Source organism: Protopterus annectens, chromosome 5.part0 (genome assembly GCF_019279795.1).
Source record: "Protopterus annectens isolate FY-2018-M chromosome 5.part0, PAN1.0, whole genome shotgun sequence".
NCBI classification, from domain to species: domain Eukaryota; kingdom Metazoa; phylum Chordata; order Ceratodontiformes; family Protopteridae; genus Protopterus; species Protopterus annectens.
The window spans coordinates 1,067,222,116-1,067,243,404 of NC_056735.1; positions in this window are offsets into that span (position 1 = coordinate 1,067,222,116).

A 21,289-nucleotide genomic window follows, 5' to 3' on the forward strand; every position below is an offset into this window, starting at 1 on the left:
ACTGATTGGCCTTTAGTTTCTGTAGGGTGAGAGTGGGATGTGGGGGAAGGAGAGTAGGTATGCTCGTGGAGGATAGGTTGGGTAGGATGACAGACAAGACAGCATACAGGGTCGGTATATGACACATGAGGGGATACACCTTAGACGGGGAGGGGTGTTTGGCATTCACAAGCCCATGAGACCCCAGATGAAAACAGTGGGATGAAGGTTCTCCAGCCATGGGCAGCCACCACTGCACCAAAACAGCCGCAAAGGTGGCAGTGCTGGGGGCTGTCTAGGAGAGGCAGTCTCACCCTGTAAATGTGATACTCTCCCTCGAGCTTGTGTATCTGGCCTCAAACCCCCTTATTGATCCCCCTATGCTCTATGTCCAGGACTGTACGACAGCAGACATGTCCCTGTCTGGACCTGCTCCCAGGGGGGACAAGCCCCAGCCTCAGTGGCAGTTCCACCAGAAGGTGGTACAGAGCCAACAGAGGTAGAAATCCAAGGCTGGGCCCCAGATGTGCTGGTGCCTGGTGCCATGGCCAGCTGAAGTGGGACAGGAGGTTCTGCCATGACCTCCAAACCCATACAACCCATGATGTTGCAGTTTTAACACAGATATGGCTTAGTAATAGTCAACAACATTCAGGATTACTTATAACAGCATGCATAGATATGACCATCAGCCCAACACAACAGATGGTATACATTTGCAGAGGGAGCACAACACATGCATATATACTGCATGGCATCTGTACAAAGTGTAGAAGACTTGTGACTGCAGCTATGAACAGTGACCCATTATTGGCATGTCACTGAGAACCACAGACAGTGACTGTCATACCACTGTTTCATGTGACATATGTCCAATCAGGGATGCAATGGCTGTAACTCTCATCACTATCACCATGTAGGGACCGCAATCCTCACATATGCTTCTGCATTTCACAGATGTGTGTTCAGTGTGTAACACAGGAAACAAATGGTTCCACACACTGACCAGTCCACAGATGGCCCTACAGATGGGGGTTCCCTCACAAACTGAGCACTGTCTTGTCAGTTTTAAAACATGCAGAATAGCCATTACCACACACAACTTGTTAAACTGGCAGTAGTCTCAATGAAGCATAGCTACACTTACATGCTGTAATCATGTCTGGCACATCGCCCTGCTGTCTTTAGGCTATTTTCTACTCTGTAATGAGGAACATCCAGATATCATCTATGACGCTGTTTACCAAACACCAGATCCAGTGTTGACTCACAGTGATCGTCATGGACAAACACCAACATGATGTTCCTAGATATTGTACTGTGTTTCCATGCTATTGGCTATGGGAGCATCACCACAGCTGTTCCACATGCAATCAGCTAGAGAAGGACTGCAATAGGTGCAGAGGATATGACCTGATCATGACCATCACTTACAAAACACAAGCCGCTGATGAGCAGGTGTACAACTACACATCCACCAGAGAGTGTGTGGGAGGGACAGAGGCAAAGTACATCAGAGAAGTGCTTGAAGACTAAAACCTAAGCATTGTCTGTCACACACCTACCAGTACAGGGGTACAAACCCCTGACTGACTAGTCATTGCTATCACAAGTGCATGCAGTTACTCCATGTGCCACAAAGCTGACATGGTGTGCTGTAAGAACATATATGTGTGCTGGTGAGCGACATCTGCAATAAAGATATAGTAGACATACATTAGGTGTAGCACACATGGCTGTCCACATGAACGAATGTCATTGTCAACACAACCACAGTCTCTGATGGAGTCACATTGCCACACTTTGCCAGGCCCACAAATACACTTCCTAACTACTCAGTTTTCCACACTGCAATAATCCACAGGTATTACATGCACCACAGGGGATATCCAGAAGTTCTATGAGCTAGGGCATATGAACATGTCTGACATCCGTCGGTATGCCAATGGGAGTTATACTGGGTGTGACTGTGGTTGGGAGCATCATACCTCACATGCAGATACAAGGTACCAGTACTGACATGCATGTGTGCATTGCTTCATGGGTGTGTAGTGGTTGGCTGTGCAAGATGGCTGTACAAGGCTGGGTGAGGGGTAATCCTTGGCATCATGCCACGCAACCATGGTGTGCAGTGTGGTACAGGGGTGTAGTGTCTGCAATGTCCTACACAGATGGATATTGTATGAACTGTCCTGACATCCTGGTTACCATTGTGTATGGCCATTGCTTCGCAATGCATGCCATGTCTGTGTTTGATAGTCCTTGACATGGACATTGCCTGGGATGTGCATGTCCCACAATAATGTACAGTGACATGCACAAGTGTACCTGGTTTGGCTGGCACATGTTGTGTACACAGACTGTTATCCTCAGATATGCCAATACTGGCGTGGTGTGGCAGGACCTGCTTATAGACAGCAGGTTGACCCTGCACCTGCATTAATAGCATGATACATGTATTCCCTGGTGTCAGTGGCATCAGTCCATACAGGGCACGTATGTAAGACATTGTATGGCCTCTGTGGATCACATTTGATGGCACCACATATGTTGCAGGCATCCAGTGGGGAACATATTGAAGGCACATTGTCCACAATTATGCAGCTATTGTACTGCAGTACAGGGTGCCATGCCCTCTGCAGCCCACTGCAATCACACCATGCCTACTATCTGTCATCAATGTGCAGGGTACTAGCAATATAGCGGGATATTCTAAGCAAGTGTGTTTGTGTATGACACATGGGTTCAGAACATATTCTGGGTAATAGTAGGGTTGCATACTTTGTTTACCAGGCCTTTTGCCAGATGTAGGGTTATGGCTTGCCAACAGTGTCCCTTGGCTGATTGACATCTGTACTCCTCATGAGGTGGACATTGTGACATATAATACAGACACCATATAGGAAAACTACAAAATCCAGTCCCCAACATGTCCAGTGGTTAGACACTCACAGCCACCTCCACACAGGTTCTGACTGTCAAACACACAACACCTGCCAAGTCTTGGACTAGAACCCCTACCTAACTAGTTTATCAGACTAAAGCATTACCCAGTTACAGCACGCACTATGGAGATTATTGGGTTACAGCAGTCCCAGAGGTGTATTACTAGGTGGTTGACAACAGCAGGATTGCCAAAGGTGGTTATGTGAATTGTAAAGAGTGTGCATACTCTAAAAAGCATTGTTCCTTTCTCAGGCAGACACACACTTGGTCTGTCTTGGAATAGAACCCCTACCCAACTAGTTTATCATACAACAGCAATATGCAGTTACAGCAAATACTACGGAGAATACTAGGTCACAGCAGTCCCAGAGGTGTATTTCTAGGTGGGTGACATCAGCAGGATTGCCAAAGGTGAGTATGTGAATTGTAAAGAGTGTGCATACTCTAAAAGCATTGCTTCTTTGTCAGGCAGGCAGACACACACACAGTTGGCTTGTCTGGGATTAGAGCACCTACAAAACTAGTTTAACACACTACAGCATTACACAGTTACAACAAGCACCATAAAGATTTCTGGGTTATAGTAGTCCCAGAGGTGTATTCGTAGGTGGGAGACATCAGCAGGATTGCCAAAGAAGGGCATTTCAAGTGCACTGCGAGTTGTATACGTCTGTTACTTGCGTGCACCCACTGCTTACTGTATGAAAACACATTTGCACCTGCTTACAACTACCTTATGCAGTCCTAACTGACAGTATCAACAAGGCTTGCAGGTCTTGAACCCTTGGCCATGCACACTGAGGTCACTGGATGTACCAGTAAGCCATCTGGGTTGTATACATGTTGCATGGAGTTTATAATGCACATCTTACTTCAGGTATTCCACAGTACTGAAAATACATGGGACAGTCACTTTGTGTACATATGTACAGTACCCTTGAATGTACTGTACTCTGTGAAACAACAAAGACAGGTCCACATCTGTACAACTGTCATAACTATATATATATATATATATATATATATATATATATATATATATATATATATATATATATATATATATATTCACCTATGGGATGTGTACACACACACACACACACATATATATATATATATATATATATATATATATATATATACATATACACAGACACAACTATAGCCATATATATATATATATATATATATATATATATACACACACACACACACACACACACACACACACACACACACACACACATCTGAACACCCTTTGTGACACAGAAGGGTTCCAAAGGAACTGACGTGTACACAAAACAGAGGCATCTCTTGTGTTATAACATTTAAATCTTAAGCAGTTCACCATAGAAGGGAGTTTGGGGTGGAGAATGATGGCTAATGTAATCTACCCCAGGGATTGTGGAGTTAGGGTGGGGGAATGATAGGTATGGACTTACACCCTGGTGACCACTTCTGTGTCAATGCTCGACAGTGGCACAAGAAAATAACATACCCAACTGTAGTCGTGCTTGACTGTGTATTCTTTACCATTCCTAACTATGTAATACTTTGTAGACACCGGTCACCACAGATGACTACCATGGTGTGCTAAAAGGCATTACACATGTGTTTGCCTGGCTACAGGGTAGTCACACACACAAACACGCACACACTTGTCAGTATTGTGCATACACATCTTGCCTATGTAAAGGTAACTAGTACAGTGGTATGCAGTTGGGGTATATGCCACAGAACACATACAATTACACTTACTCTGATTCCACTTCTAAGCTGGGTGACATCACAGGACTGATTACTTGCAGTGGGGAGGGGGGAAGAGAGAGGTTTAACAGTTGACAAGGATAAAGGCCATTGCAAAAGGTTGTATCTCTTTGGAATGCAGCAAAACCCGCTATCATGACAGGATGCAGACACAAATACACACACACAACCACACTCAGGCATTTGCTGACACACACTCAAGCATTTGTTGACACACACACACTCAGCCATTTGCTGTCACACACACAAACAGTTGCCAGTGGTGGGATCCGAACTCCTGCCTATCTACAGATCACTATTACAGTACTACACAGTTACAAGATGCACCACAGACATCACACATTCCAAGGCAGTCAGAATGCCCATCTAAGATTGAGGACAACAACAGGGAGACTGACAGTCATGAAGTACATAGCTGTAAACCTGTGTGTTTAAAGTAGGTGTCCATTACAACCTGTATGCACAAACAAGACACATCATCTTCAGGTAGTACATAGGTAGGCCTGAGAGGTATATTTATAGAGGAACCTGAACTGGAGTATGCCCATCTGTGGAATGGACAACTACTAACACTATACAGGGTTACAGTGGGCATGTTCATACACTTAGTAGCACAGGGCCATTTGGGATGCACTATGACTACAACTACACAAGGTTATACTGGGCATGCTCATACACTTAGTAACAAAGGGCTTGTTGGATGCACTGACTCAAATTACACAAGGTGGCAGTGGGTATGCTCATACACTTAGTAACACAGGGCTGTTTGGGATGCACTCCGATTCTAACCACAGAAGGCCACATTGTACATGATCATACATTTACATGTGCAAAACATGTTGTAATGGACTCCTATTGTAAACACACAGGTTTACAGCTATGTACATCTTACCTGTCAGTATATATGCCCATCATACTGGTTTACTTCCTGATACTTGTATGGGGCCCGTAAATTATATATCTGTGTCTGTGCTGTGTGATACACATGCATACATGTACATGAAGTACTGACATATATATGTTAAGTATACACATTCATGCATGTGTGGAGATGACAGACAATAGGTTACCTGGGACATACAGGCGGATGCTACCTACAGCATGTGTCACACACCTTGCTGCCCTGAAAGGCATACATTGATAGCAGGTTGTGGACAGTGGCATTATAAGTGGAACAGTGGCATGTGCAAGCATAATGTGTGAGCCACATTGTGTAATGGTACTGAGGTGCAGGTGTCAAGATGACCTCTCCCGGCTGTGTTAGTAGTTGTCATTATTAGCAGGACTTCTACCCTAAGTATATCTCACATTGGTCATATACACAGTTTCTGCTGCTGTCCATCACCTTACATGAGGCATTTGCTACCAAGCACATTACTGCCACTCACAGTGATGTCATGGTATGAGTGGCAACTGCTAGACCAAAACAATGAGCCAATGTCCTGCTGATATTATGAGGTTGTCCAGTGTCTGTCATTCTGGGCTGTCATGACTGAATGACAAGCCTTCAACACAGAGCACATGCATCCATGTTTCACGTGTGTGTGGATAATACCTAGGTCACATTTACCTATATAGCCGTATTCCAAGGCAAATGTCTTACACCCAGAAGTAACACACTGACACCTACAAGACAATTGCATTGGATGCTTATTCTAACCAGTGCTAGATGTGTGGCTTTAGTAATCCATTTGCTCAATGTAGAACCTACAATGGGGAATACTGACATCTGTGCAGTGAGGAACACCTGGCAGAAGGCTCTGTAGTGCATAATTGCACTACCACCATATAACTCAGATCCAGACATGTGGGCCATAACAGTGGTATGGTTCATTCCAGGTAGTGGTGTCCACATATTCATAAAGGCTACTCACATGTAAAGACCACTACTCTGACATGAGTCAGGTACAGGTGACAGTGGCAAATGCTGCATTCTAGGTTTTATCCTCATATACATCCACCACCGTGTCCCCAGACTACCAACACACATCCATATGTGGTATGACATAGTATGGTAGACCACCAGATAACCCTCGATTGGTGGACTGTACCTAGGCCTACATCAACTGTGCAAAGTAGCATGTGCAGACACAGCTGCATAATGTGTTATGCAATGCAATAATACCACTGTTTGTAACCAGCTCAGTTGTACACATACAAGGGTCCCTCGGATGTTGTCAGCATTAACACGGTCAACTGTTGCTGTACACCAGTGAACAATACCCTCATGGTTGGATATGACCTAACTGTACCTGCCCTGGATATGTACATCCCACACTCATACAACATAAATGACATTACCATAGCTTTCGTTATCCTTTCTACATACATGTGGCTACAGTCATTACACACATGCACGTGGCAAATAGCATGCTAACAGTACATACGGTTTGATATCTATGTTAACAGAGGTAATATTCCCTCTCCACTGGTCACACATGATACCTATAATATCATACAACACCCCATGTGGCATGTATATCATTATACATGTCCACCTAATGCAATGCCTACAAACATACCAAAATAACAGTATCATAGGACCTACACAAGGCCTGTATTGACAGACTCAGGGAAATCCAGCTCTGCTCTGTATGTTCCTGAGTAGTCACAGGTGATATGTTCATGACATGTACAGCCATGTGTGGTCACAGCTCCTACATATACCCCATGTCAACAATTGCAAGCCATGCATGCTGTGTGCTGTCTGGACATTAGCCTTAGTACCACAATAGCCAGTATGTGCTGGGGTGAGATGTTTACAAGCCACAGACCTTGCACATGCTTGAATGAGTGTACTGCCTAGCTCTAACAGAGCACATTGCTGGCACTCTTCAAGTAAACATGAGGTGTGTGTGGCAAATATGATGCGCTCACTGTTGACCATTACAGTGCCCTGTCTTCACCGTGTGTGTGTGTGTGTGTGTGTGTGTGTGTGTGTGTGTGTGTGTGTGTGTGTGTGTGTGTGTGTGTGTGCATGTGTGCGGGTGTGGGTACATGTGTGTGTGTGTGTGTGTGTGTGTGTGTGTGTGTGTGTATGGCTGTCCGTGTGTATGGCTGTCTGGTCCCTGGAGTGAGGCTGTATTTTACCATAGTGAAATGTTAATGCCCCCTCCCCCCATCTACTCAATGCAATCTAGTATCCCTGTTGATATCATCAATCGTAGATGGCATTCTAACCGCCTTTTAACATGTACACCCTGGGGTGTGACCTGTTGTTACATAGCCTACTGGTGGACCTCCCCTCCCCACATACATTCACTGCACTGTAGTATCCCTGTCAATGTCCTTGATCTTAGGCCATTCCGACTACCTGTACATGTGTAATCTCTGTGACCCATCTTGCAACTGCGTAGTACTATAATGATGATATGCACATAGGCAGGGGTTCTCATCTGAACACTGGTAACTGTGTGTGTGTGTCAGAGTGTGTGTTACTGTGTCTGTGAATCCCTGAGTGTGTGGGTGTGTCTGTGTTTGCATGCTATCATGGCAGTGGGTATTACTGCTTCCCAATGAGAAGCAACTATTTCCACTGGCCTTTACCCTTGTCATCCACCATACCACTCTTTTACCTCCTCCCCGCTCCAGGTAACCATACCTGTGATGTCACCCACTATGGACATGATGGCTCTGAACACAGTAGCTTACTACACAGCTATCATGCTCTTAGATCATTAGAACAGTAAACATAATTGAAACATGGGAGAATATAACTGTCATGTGGAAGCTACAAAGTACATGCAGGTATGGGACACTAACCACAAACACCGACATCCCTCAGCGCATGCAACTGCACCTGAAAGAGGAAGGCAGAAGGTCAAGATCAACATGCTGTTAGTGCTATAACACATGATACATACTGTCAAACGTACAAAATACATTCTAAAACTGTAATACATGGTATGTCTGCTGCCTGTCAACACTACTCAACAATATTAATCTACAATTGTCTACCTAGTATGTTCACCCTGTGCATCAGACCATATGAGCATGTCCCTGCACCAATGGTGTGGGTGACAGGGATGCGGCACAGGCATCATCATATGCACAGGGTGATAATGTTTGCCAGAGGCCTAGTCTGTGCCATTGGATGACATCATGTGTATGTGTTAGTGCCTGTGATATCATTGGGCATGTGCGGATGTTATGCGTGTGTGTGTTGGGGTGCCCTACATTTGTTTCTGGTGTGTGTGTGTGTGTGTGTGTGTGTATACATGCACACAGGGCTGGCATGTGGCTGGCCTACACAGGGGTATTATTAACAGCTGCAGACTGTACAAGGCAGGTTTCACAGTTCACAGTGTCCGGCCATGGCCACATGACCTGCACCTGCCAAGGGTTGCACGGGCACTACCAGGCAGAGGTCCAGATTGGGTACTGTCTGATGACACATGTCCACTGGAATTGTGTCCCTGTTGGGACCACCCAGGACCACGTGCACGTGGCCTGCTGTGTCCTGGTGTGGAATGCACAGTACCAGCTGAACTGCTGTGGTTACTGCCACTATGGGAGTGGGCAAGTGCAGTAGCATGTTCACGTAGACCTTCAACAGGTGATGTAGCTGATCTACGTTCATGTGCCCAATGCCTCACTCCCACCAGATGTTCCAGCACTGGCATTCCATGCTCGAGGATTGACATGCCACGGTCAAGGACTCCCACCATGTCACCCAATCGTCTATCCAAAACATCTGCAAGATGATGGTGAGCATTCGCAAGTACCTGGATGTTGTCAGATAATGAATGGACAGCAGCACTCTGAAGCCTCAAACCATCTCTGTCGTGCCATTCAGCATGTGCCTGTGCCTCCATTACAGCCCAAAACATGCATCTGGTGACTCCAGCTGATGTGCTTTGCCTCACAGGGGCATGTTGGCTAGTGGTCCTCCTATGAGCAGTGCTGGGCACATGCCTGTGTGGGACATCATCAGCCAGTTGACTGGGATTATGGTGTGCAGGCACACCTTCCATAGTCACCACACTTCCCTGTTCCATGCTACCACCCGCCAACTATCCCTTCCCTATGGCCAGTGGTGATGGGGTATGTGTAGGCAGGGGAACTGTGTGCGAGGATGAGGGGGAGACAGGTGGAATGGCAACCAATGGCACAGATTCAACCCCTGACAACCCTGCCTGGGCCTCAATCATACTATCATCATCACTGCTAGAGTCTGTGGGGACACTAACATCAGATGGACCACAGGAGGGCAACGCACCTACATCAACACCTGTGAGGGGAAGATATGAACTGCACATTACAAGTTATACCAGACACAGACAGACACAGACAGACAGACACAGACAGAGTCAGACACACACAGACAGACACAGACACACACAGACACACACGCTACATGCAGGTGATTTGGCAGATGGCATTCAGCTTAGACAATTATAATTTTATCTTAGACAATTATAGTGGTAGTTATCATACATCCCTGAGTTGCACGCAACAACATGCATGTGTTATAGCAGACGGCATGCACCTTACACAACTATAGTGGTGGTTAGCATACATACCTGTATTGCACCATTTGTGTTAGTAGCCTATGCCCCATACCTGCAACACAATGCATGCACTTTGCACCATTGCACCGCACTACCATGGTGTGTGCAACATATACCACATGTTAACAGACCATCGCTGAACTTTGTACATCTGCCACTGATGTTTTGTGCTGGCCACCGCCCCTATGTATGAGGACATGAGCAGAAGGGTATGTCAACTGCATACTATGTTTGCCTGAGCCCTAGCTTGCATATCTCCCCCAAAGCAGTGCATGCCTGTTCAACATTATTCTGCCTACCCCTGAGCTGAGTCTAGACATTGTGCATGTGGCTGTACACACATGTTTGACATGGCTGTCCCTACTTCGCAATGATGCCACAGACCAGCACAGGTTTACAGTATATCTGCCTACTGTGTGGCGTATGACCTTGCCAATCACATGTAGTATGACATGTCTTCTGCTGACATGTTGAATGACATGCATACATGTGTAACACAATGGTGTCCTTTCCAATCTACAGTACAGTAATGGTGTCCCAATGCAGGGACGTGTTATACTAACATGAGCCTTCAGCTGATGCAGTGTTGTCTGTCCACACTACATATATGCAGTGACATACTGCACATTGAACTGATGTGCATAGCCATTGCAGGACATCATATGGCTTCACAATTGCTATACAGTGTGAGCTACTGACGCAGTTCATAGCCATGACTATGTTTATATACAATACATATCTAATGTGGAATGTGACCCACGTCACTGAGGTGTATACACACTAAATCCTAATGTGGAATGTGTGACACAGTTCACAGAAGGGTATACGGATGACACTCCTGCACATCTACAACCATATTACTGATGCCTGGCAACTCTGCCCACACATGGCTAACTTAGCAGTACTCTATGTCCCACATGCCATCTGTATACTTCACATACATGAGGAGCAGGCATGACAATGATGTCTGACACCAGCAAGGTGAATGCACTGTATCTGTGGCCTGATGTGGTTGTATGTGTATGTTGTGCAACACATGTATGTATTTGGATACTGTATAGGTGAATGCTTTCATGTTGTGACACACTCAAGATGTTCAAGACATGTTATGAGGTGGTTTCATGTTATGCCTACACAAGCTGTGCACAGGCCTGTATGATGTTTAGTGTTTCATATCTGCAATATCACCATTACACAAAGGTCATAACTGTATTGTGTCGAGCCAATGTACAATAGGGTGTATACACATGTACACCACTTCTACTGTATTTGTTGCTTCATGTCTCTGGCCATCCTCCATGGCCATGTGTACATATGTTCTGTTCAATGGTTGTGATGGCCATCTTATTTCACATGTCAGTGTTATTCCATATGACATACACCCATAGATGTCATATGCTCCACTGAGGACAGGGTTATGCAGATGAAGGGTGGTATGTATGGGATGTTAGACATCATGTTTTGCAGGATAGCTGAGCAGTGTTGCAGTCAGCCCACTACATGTCATGGACGTGTTAGATAGCACATGACATTGTGTGACATTCATAGCAAGGGTATAATCCACAAGTGGGTATCCTGTGGGCCGGTCATACTCCAGCTCCAACACATTTAGAGTGTGTGCACACATATGCTCTCTGTACAGTACTGTTCATATTCCCAACATGTCTAATGCTGATATGTAGTACCTGTCCCTACAGTGAAACACAACTCCACCATTGTATTCACTGTTGTCCACACATCTGGCAATGACAGTTTGGAAGGTTTAGTGTAGGTGTTTCATATAGTCTTCCATTATTTCACATGGGTAACCACTGTGATGCATTGCAGGTCTGACCAGTGTCTATTAACAGGACCACCATACATTATGTGTACGTGTGTTATGGCAGATAGCATGCAATTAATATGATCCGTGCATTATCAACCCTGGTAAATAATAACAATCTCACCTGTCACAGGCTGCTGTCACTGCACAATGCCAGAGGTACCTAAAAAGGAGTGTCACAGCAGTAAGATCATTACCCACACCTGTGTGATAGCTACAGGGTGCAATGTCCATGTTAGCACATAAGCCAGTATAATACACTATACTATGGAGTATACACATCTGTGCATACATAGAGTAGCAGACTACAGTATGTGGCATGTGTGCATATATGCCTTGTATATGATGTTACATTACATATTGTACAGTAACACATGTAACTATGTGAAATATAGTTGTTTTATATGTGCAGTACTGACTTACCAGGCAACTCCAGGCTCGGTGATTGAGAGACACCCACCTCCACAATACCAGCTAAAGCTTGTGGATGGAGGTCTACAGGTGTCCCCTGGTTGGCCAGTAGCTCCTCGGTATGTGTGAGTGGGGGCTGGGTGAATGGCTTCCCACCTGTTGCACCTTGTTCCCTGGCGATTGCATTAGCACACTGTTTTGCCCATCTTATGAGGTCAGTGCAGTGTTGGTGCACCTGCTGATAGGTGCAATTGTGACTGCCAACATCATTTTCCCTCCTGCAGATTTCCTCCCACAGGGCATCCCACTGCTGTGCATCCTGTGGCACATGGCTGAAGAGTGTTGTATGGTTGTCGAAGAGGTATGGGACAAGGACCTCATCCTCCAAATGGCTGTACGCTGGCAGCCTGCTATATGGCATACCTGGAAGACATAATGATGGAGACAGGTCACAGTAACTCACAGAGAAGTGCAGAAGTACAGCTGAACATACATGTGTATCACATTTATTAAGACTACATATAAGTCTTTGCAAATCTATATGACACTAACACCACTGACGTTTATAAGTCAGACACATTTGACACTTAATGGTGATATGATGTTATCACCATATATGTGTGTGTCATGTGATGACATTTCTCATACTCCATGTGGATGTTGTCTTGACGTGGGCATGTCTGTTTGCCTGTACTGGTGTCTTTACCTATCAGCACATGCCTGGATGTACAAACAATGAGGAACCAATGCAGGATCCAAACTTCTAATCTCACCACTGCAACTCGACCACAATGTAGGCAAAAAAGGCACCAGCATAGAAACACGAAGGTTCGATGATTTTATACCTTTCAATAACAAAAGACTGAGCGCTTTCACCAGTCAACCTAGTATCATCAGAGTCATAATACCACATTCAAAACCAATCTCCTATATACACACCCTTATTTCCTACAGCATAATTAATTAACTAATTATTCAATTAATACTATAAAAATTTGGTTTAAATACAATAAATACTTAAAATATATAAAATAAATTCACTGTCTATGCTAAATAAATACATTATTATTTCATATATGGTTGAAATGAAATAAATACATATATTGAACTATAAATACTATTTGTGAATTCATAGTATATTCCACTTCATTTATATCATACTTGCTCTATGTTTAAGCTGGGGTTTTAAAGAAATATACTCATTGAATCCTGGAAACTTTGTGGCATTAAGCCTTAACTGCCATTCCATTTCCAGTAACGCTACTTTATTATCAATGTCACCATTTGCGAAAGGCATCACTCTATCAATAACAAAAAATAAAAATTTACTAAAATTACTACAAACTTTACTATGTACGTATAAAGCATTGTGCTCATCTCATCTTTTTATACATCTATTGTGCTCACCAATCCTGTCCCTCAATCTCCGAGTAGTCATTCCTATGTAGTATGCGTCGCATGTCATACAGGTTGCAATGTACACACAATTCTTTGTGTTACAATTACATAAACCTGGACATGCTATTGTAAGTTTGTGACCAACCACACAGGTGTATGCTCCCTCAGCTATAAATCTACAACTACTGCATTTGCCACATTTACTCATATGGGAACTCTTATATCCTGTGTTTTAGTTTTCTAAAATATTTTTCATGTTACTTCCCCTACTAAAAACTATATTTGGACTCTCCCCTATTATTCCTCTAGTTTGTGCACTAATACATTGATCCCATATATTTTTTAAACTATTACATAATTCCGTAGCTTTATCATTAAATCTCAAAACAAAATTAAGTTCGCTCTTCTGTGTGTTAATATCTTTTTCACTACTAGTCAATGACGTCTTGTTGTTACTACCTCTTAATATCGGAATATATACAGTTCTTCTTTTCTTATAAATTTCTTTTTTAACTTTAATCAATAAAGTTAAGGGATATCCTCTCCCCAGGAATAACCCTATCATATTGTATATTTCTTTCTTGAATGTTTCATCGTCACTTACTAGTCTAGATAAACGAACCATTTGTCCTTTTATCACCCCTTTTCTTTGATGAAAGGGGTGACAACTCTTAAAGTGCAACATAGAATTAGAGTAACTTGGTTTCCTGTATATATTACTCATCAACTTCCCATCTTTTTTCAATATAGAAATGTCCAAATAGTTTATAGACGTCTCGTTCCATGAATGAGTAAACCTAAAAAACTCAGTAGAGTTGTTGATGTGTGACATAAATTCACTTATACTATCTTCACTACCCTTCCATAGAATTAATACATCATCTAAGAACCTGTTGTACATTAGAATGTGATCCATAAAACTGGATGAAAAAATGTAATACCTTTCCCATGCCAACAGAACCAAATTAGCGTAGACAGGGGCACACCTAGCCCCCATTGCCACCCCTTTTGTCTGTTGATATATTTTGCCTTCAAAGGAAAGGTAATTACTTGTTAAAACCAGTTACATGAATTCATGACAAATATTTATTCTTTCCTTGTTGAAACTCTGACTACTCATTAGACTATTATGAAATAGTTCTAAACCTTCTTTATGTGGAATTGTTGGGAAAAGATTTACAACGTCAATAGTTAGGAAACTAAATGTATTGATGTCTACATCATATATTTCCTTCAGCCTCTCTAAGCAATGCCAAGAGTCTTTTAGGATGTGTGGGGCATCAATCAAAGCTCTCTTACATAAGTGGTCCACAAAGGCTGCCATAGGCTCCATTTTAGAACCTTTCGCTGATACTATAGGCCTAAATTGTAAATGGTCAGTCCCTTTGTGGACCTTCGGTATCCCAAATATTTTGGGCATTTTTGGAAATTTAACACTTAAATAGTCAAATTCTTCTTCATTTATTGCCCCTTGATATAATGCATCCAAAAGATGTATGTCTATCTTGCTGTATGTCCTATTGACTTCATGCAATGATACTAGGTCGTAAGTATGTTCGTCCCCTAACATTTTCATTATATGTCCACTATAATCCATTTTGTTCATGATGACCATGCCCCCACCTTTATCTGGGCACATGCATCTGTATTCATTATTTGTAGTCAAATCATGTAATACTTTTCTTTCACTTTCTGATAAATTATCCTGTGTTTGACTTCGTTGTGAACATATTCTCCAGTAGTGTCTTTCAACCATTTGCTCAAATAGACTTATTTCCTTATTGGGTGGTGGCATAAATGTACTCTTTCTCTTTAATACAGATGTATCAGAATCAGTACATAAAACTCCCTTCTTAGGTCCTAAAACTGAGAAATATAACTTGAGATTCAATTTTCTCGTGTAAAGTTTCAAATTAATGAGCACTTGTGTTATGTCAAATTTAAAATTAGGAATGAAACTAATCCCCTTACTAAATAACTCGAAATGGGTCTGACTGATGTCCAAATCAGTATAATTATATATTATATATCCCCTATTTCTGAGGATTTCATGTTTCAAAGCAGGCTCAATATCGACTACCCCATGAGGAGACGTTTCTATCCCTTCATCATTGTTCTCTAAAATTTCATCAAATATAGTGCCATTGACAATTGGGTGTATATTCATTGTATCTATATTTTGACTCACTTCTATCACTTCATTTTCCCCAATTAATGTATTTTCAAGTATATTCATTTGATGCTCATTCTCATGTGCATTACACTCTTTTTCCAGTATTACAGAAGTATATGTAACACTACATTCATTTCCATTTCTTTCCTGTCTATTACTAATATTTTGACCTTGCAAATCATCTATAATAAAACTAACATTCTCATAATTCTCATTCATACTGTCATTTACATCATGCAATGCCTCAAAACCTAGATCAAAACAAATGTTAAAATCACTATTAGAGTCATTATTGTTCATAATCAATGTCGTTGCATCCTGTTCCTCATAGGGCAAAACTGTGGGACTTCTCTTCCTTGTGGCTTCTTGTTTAGAAGCCTCTCTGATCTGCGTGGATAATTCTGGGCTTCTAAAAAAACTTCCTCTTCATCAGGTATAGATGCCTCAAAAGGTGCTCTTGTGTCCTCAATAAACAATTTCTCTACAGTATCTGTTCTCATATTGTCATTTTTTCTACCTGGAGGGTAGGCCAATTTGTTCACATATTCCGTATTGTCCCTAACCAGTTTCTTTTGTTTTACTGCCCTACTTTTACTAACAAACAGTTCAATATTCTTAATGACTTTTTCAAAGTTGTTTTTATACTCGAAAAATAACAAATCTGTTGTTATACTTGTATGCAACCTATTGATTTCCTCACGTAAATTAATCAGTTTGTTATCGTTATTACGTATGATAATGTCAAGTAGTTCCATACCTGTTTTATCGTATAATGCGACTTACTCACTGAAGGCATTTGAGTCCATATCGACCCCCATAGGTAATTTACAGAGTCACAAACCTCTAGGTATTTGTTTCAATTCCTTGGATTTATTTAAAAAGGAGTTATCCAGCTGCATAGCTCTGTATTTCGTACAGAGTTTCTCGTATCTAAAAATCTGCTCACAAAGCGTTCCTGGATACTTTTCATTACCCCTTTCATTGTTGCGTTTGTTTCCTGGTGCATCCTGCTCAACTTCAACTTCAAAAGCAGGCGCCTCAAACCAGGAATTCAGTTCAGGTGCCCGAATGGCACCGATTGATGATGTAGACGGTCCTGGTCCCTTCGGACTTTGTAGTTCATGGTTGAAACCGTTGTTATTTCTAACTACACCGCTGTAGGAATTGGAAACATTAGAGTTATTCTCCCTCTGCCCTGGGGTGATGTCATCTGTGGAATGTAAAGTGTATAGTCGCATCTGTGAATCCGTTGGACTGACATTCCCTTCATTTTCGTTATTTCCTCGCACATCACTGTATACTTTAACGAGCTTACCAATGACATTGGTTAGCTCTTGTAAAATACCTTCCATGTTCGAATACTCAGCCTCAATCCACGATACACTGGGTCAAATGACTACGAATTGAGCAAACAATGAGGAACCAATGCAGGATCCAAACTTCTAATCTCACCACTGCAACTCGACCACAATGTAGGCAAAAAAGGCACCAGCATAGAAACACGAAGGTTCGATGATTTTATTCATTTCAATAACAAAAGACTGAGCGCTTTCACCAGTCAACCTGGTATCATCAGAGTCATAATACCACATTCAAAACCAATCTCCTTATATACACACCCTTATTTCCTACAGCATAATTAATTAACTAATTATTCAATTAATACTACAAAAATTTGGTTTAAATACAATAAATACTTAAATATATAAAATAAATTCACTGTCTATGCTAAATAAATACATTATTGTTTCATATATGGTTGAAATGAAATAAATACATATATTGAACTATAAATACTATTTGTGAATTCATAGTGTATTCCACTTCATTTATATCATACTTGCTCTATGTAATTGCTCATTGCAACCTGTATGACATGCGACGCATACTACATAGGAATGACTACTCGGAGATTGAGGGACAGGATTGGTGAGCACAATAGATGTATAAAAAGACGAGATGAGCACAATGCTTTATACGTACATAGTAAAGTTTGTAGTAATTTTAGTAAATTTTTATTTTTTGTTATTGATAGAGTGATGCCTTTCACAAATGGTGACATTGATAATAAAGTAGCGTTACTGGAAATGGAATGGCAGTTAAGGCTTAATGCCACAAAGTTTCCAGGATTCAATAAGTATATTTCTTTAAAACCCCAGCTTAAACATAGAGCAAGTATGATATAAATGAAGTGGAATACACTATGAATTCACAAATAGTATTTATAGTTCAATATATGTATTTATTTCATTTCAACCATATATGAAATAATAATGTATTTATTTAGCATAGACAGTGAATTTATTTTATATATTTAAGTATTTATTGTATTTAAACCAAATTTTTATAGTATTAATTGAATAATTAGTTAATTAATTATGCTGTAGGAAATAAGGGTGTGTATATAAGGAGATTGGTTTTGAATGTGGTATTATGACTCTGATGATACCAGGTTGACTGGTGAAAGCGCTCAGTCTTTTGTTATTGAAAGGAATAAAATCATCGAACCTTCGTGTTTCTATGCTGGTGCCTTTTTTGCCTACATTGTGGTCGAGTTGCAGTGGTGAGATTAGAAGTTTGGATCCTGCATTGGTTCCTCATTGTTTGTTGAATTCGTAGTTATTTGACCCAGTGTATCGCGGATTGAGGCTGAGTATTCAAACATGGAAGGTATTTTACAAGAGCTAACCAACGTCATTGGTAAGCTCGTTAAAGTATACAGTGATGTGCGAGGAAATAACGACAATGAAGGGAATGTCAGTCCAACGGATTCACAGATGCGACTATACACTTTACATTCCACAGATGACATCACCCCAGGGCAGAGGGAGAATAACTCTAATGTTTCCAATTCCTACAGCGGTGCAGTTAGAAATAACAACGGTTTCAACCATGATCTACAAAGTCCGAAGGGACCAGGACCGTCTACATCATCAATCGGTGCCATTCGGGCACATGAACTGAATTCCTGGTTTGAGGTGCCTGCTTTTGAAGTTGAAGTTAAGCAGGATGCACCAGGAAACAAACGCAACAATGAAAGGGGTAATGAAAAGTATCCAGGAATGCTTCATGAGCAGATTTTTAGATACGAGAAACTCTGTAGGAAATACAGAGCTATGCAGCTTGATAACTCATTTTTAAATAAATCCAAGGAATTGAAACAAATACCTAGAGGTTTGCGACTCTGGAAATTACCTATGGGGGTCAATATGGACTCAAATGCCTTCAGTGAGTTAGTCGCATTATACGATAAAACAGGTATGGAACTACTTGACATTATCATACGTAATAATGATAACAAACTGATTAATTTACGTGAGGAAATCAATAGGTTGCATACAAGTATAACAACAGATTTGTTATTTTTCGAGTATAAAAACAACTTCAAAAAAGTCATTAAGAATATTGAACTGTTTGCTAGTAAAAGTAGGGCAGTAAAACAAAAGAAACTGGTTAGGGACTCTACGGAATATGTGAACAAATTGGCCTACCCTCCAGGTAGAAAAAATAACAATATGAGAACAGATACTGTAGAGAAATTGTTCATTGAGGACACAAGAGCACCTTTTGAGGCATCTATACCTGATGAAGAGGAAGTTTTTTTAGAAGCCCAGAATTATCCACGCAGATCAGAGAGGCTTCTAAACAAGAAGCCACAAGGAAGAAAAGTCCCACAGTTTCGCCCTATGAGGAACAGGATGCAACGATATTGATTATGAACAATAATGACTCTAATAGTGATTTTAACATTTGTTTTGATCTAGGTTTTGAGGCATTGCATGATGTAAATGACAGTATGAATGAGAATTATGAGAATGTTAGTTTTATTATAGATGATTTGCAAGGTCAAAATATTAGTAATAGACAGGAAAGAAATGGAAATGAATGTAGTGTTACATATACTTCTGTAATACTGGAAAAAGAGTGTAATGCACATGAGAATGAGCATCAAATGAATATACTTGAAAATACATTAATTGGGGAAAATGAAGTGATAGAAGTGAGTCAAAATATAGATACAATGAATATACACCCAATTGTCAATGGCACTATATTTTTTATGAAATTTTAGAGAACAATGATGAAGGGATAGAAACGTCTCCTCATGGGGTAGTCGATATTGAGCCTGCTTTGAAACATGAAATCCTCAGAAATAGGGGATATATAATATATAATTATACTGATTTGGACATCAGTCAGACACATTCCGAGTTATTTAGTAAGGGGATTAGTTTCATTCCTAATTTTAAATTTGACATAACACAAGTGCTCATTAATTTGAAACTTTACACGAGAAATTTGAATCTCAAGTTATATTTCTCGGTTTTAGGACCTAAGAAGGGAGTTTTATGTACTGATTCTGATACATCTGTATTAAAGAGAAAGAGTACATTTATGCCACCACCCAATAAGGAAATAAGTGTATTTGAGCAAATGGTTGAAAGACACTACAAGAGAATATGTTCACAACGAAGTCAAACACAGGATAATTTATCAGAAAGTGAAAGAAAAGTATTACATGATTTGACGACAAATAATGAATACAGATGCATGCGCCCAGATAAAGGTGGGGGCATGATTATCATGAACAAAATGGATTATAGTGGACATATAATGAAAATGTTAGGGGACGAACATACTTACGACCTAGTATCATTGCATGAAGTCAATAGGACATACAGCAAGATAGACATACATCTTTTGGATGCATTATATCAAGGGGCAATAAATGAAGAAGAATTTGACTATTTAAGTGTTAAATTTCCAAAAATGCCCAAAATATTTGGGATACCGAAGGTCCACAAAGGGACTGACCATTTACAATTTAGGCCTATAGTATCAGCGAAAGGTTCTAAAACGGAGCCTATGGCAGCCTTTGTGGACCACTTATGTAAGAGAGCTTTGATTGATGCCCCACACATCCTAAAAGACTCTTGGCATTGCTTAGAGAGGCTGAAGGAAATATATGATGTAGACATCAATACATTTAGTTTCCTAACTATTGACATTGTAAATCTTTTCCCAACAATTCCACATAAAGAAGGTTTAGAACTATTTCATAATAGTCTAATGAGTAGTCAGAGTTTCAACAAGGAAAGAATAAATATTTGTCATGAATTCATGGAACTGGTTTTAACAAGTAATTACCTTTCCTTTGAAGGCGAAATATATCAACAGACCAAAGGGGTGGCAATGGGGGCTAGGTGTGCCCCTGTCTACGCTAATTTGGTTCTGTTGGCATGGGAAAGGTATTACATTTTTTCATCCAGTTTTATGGATCAC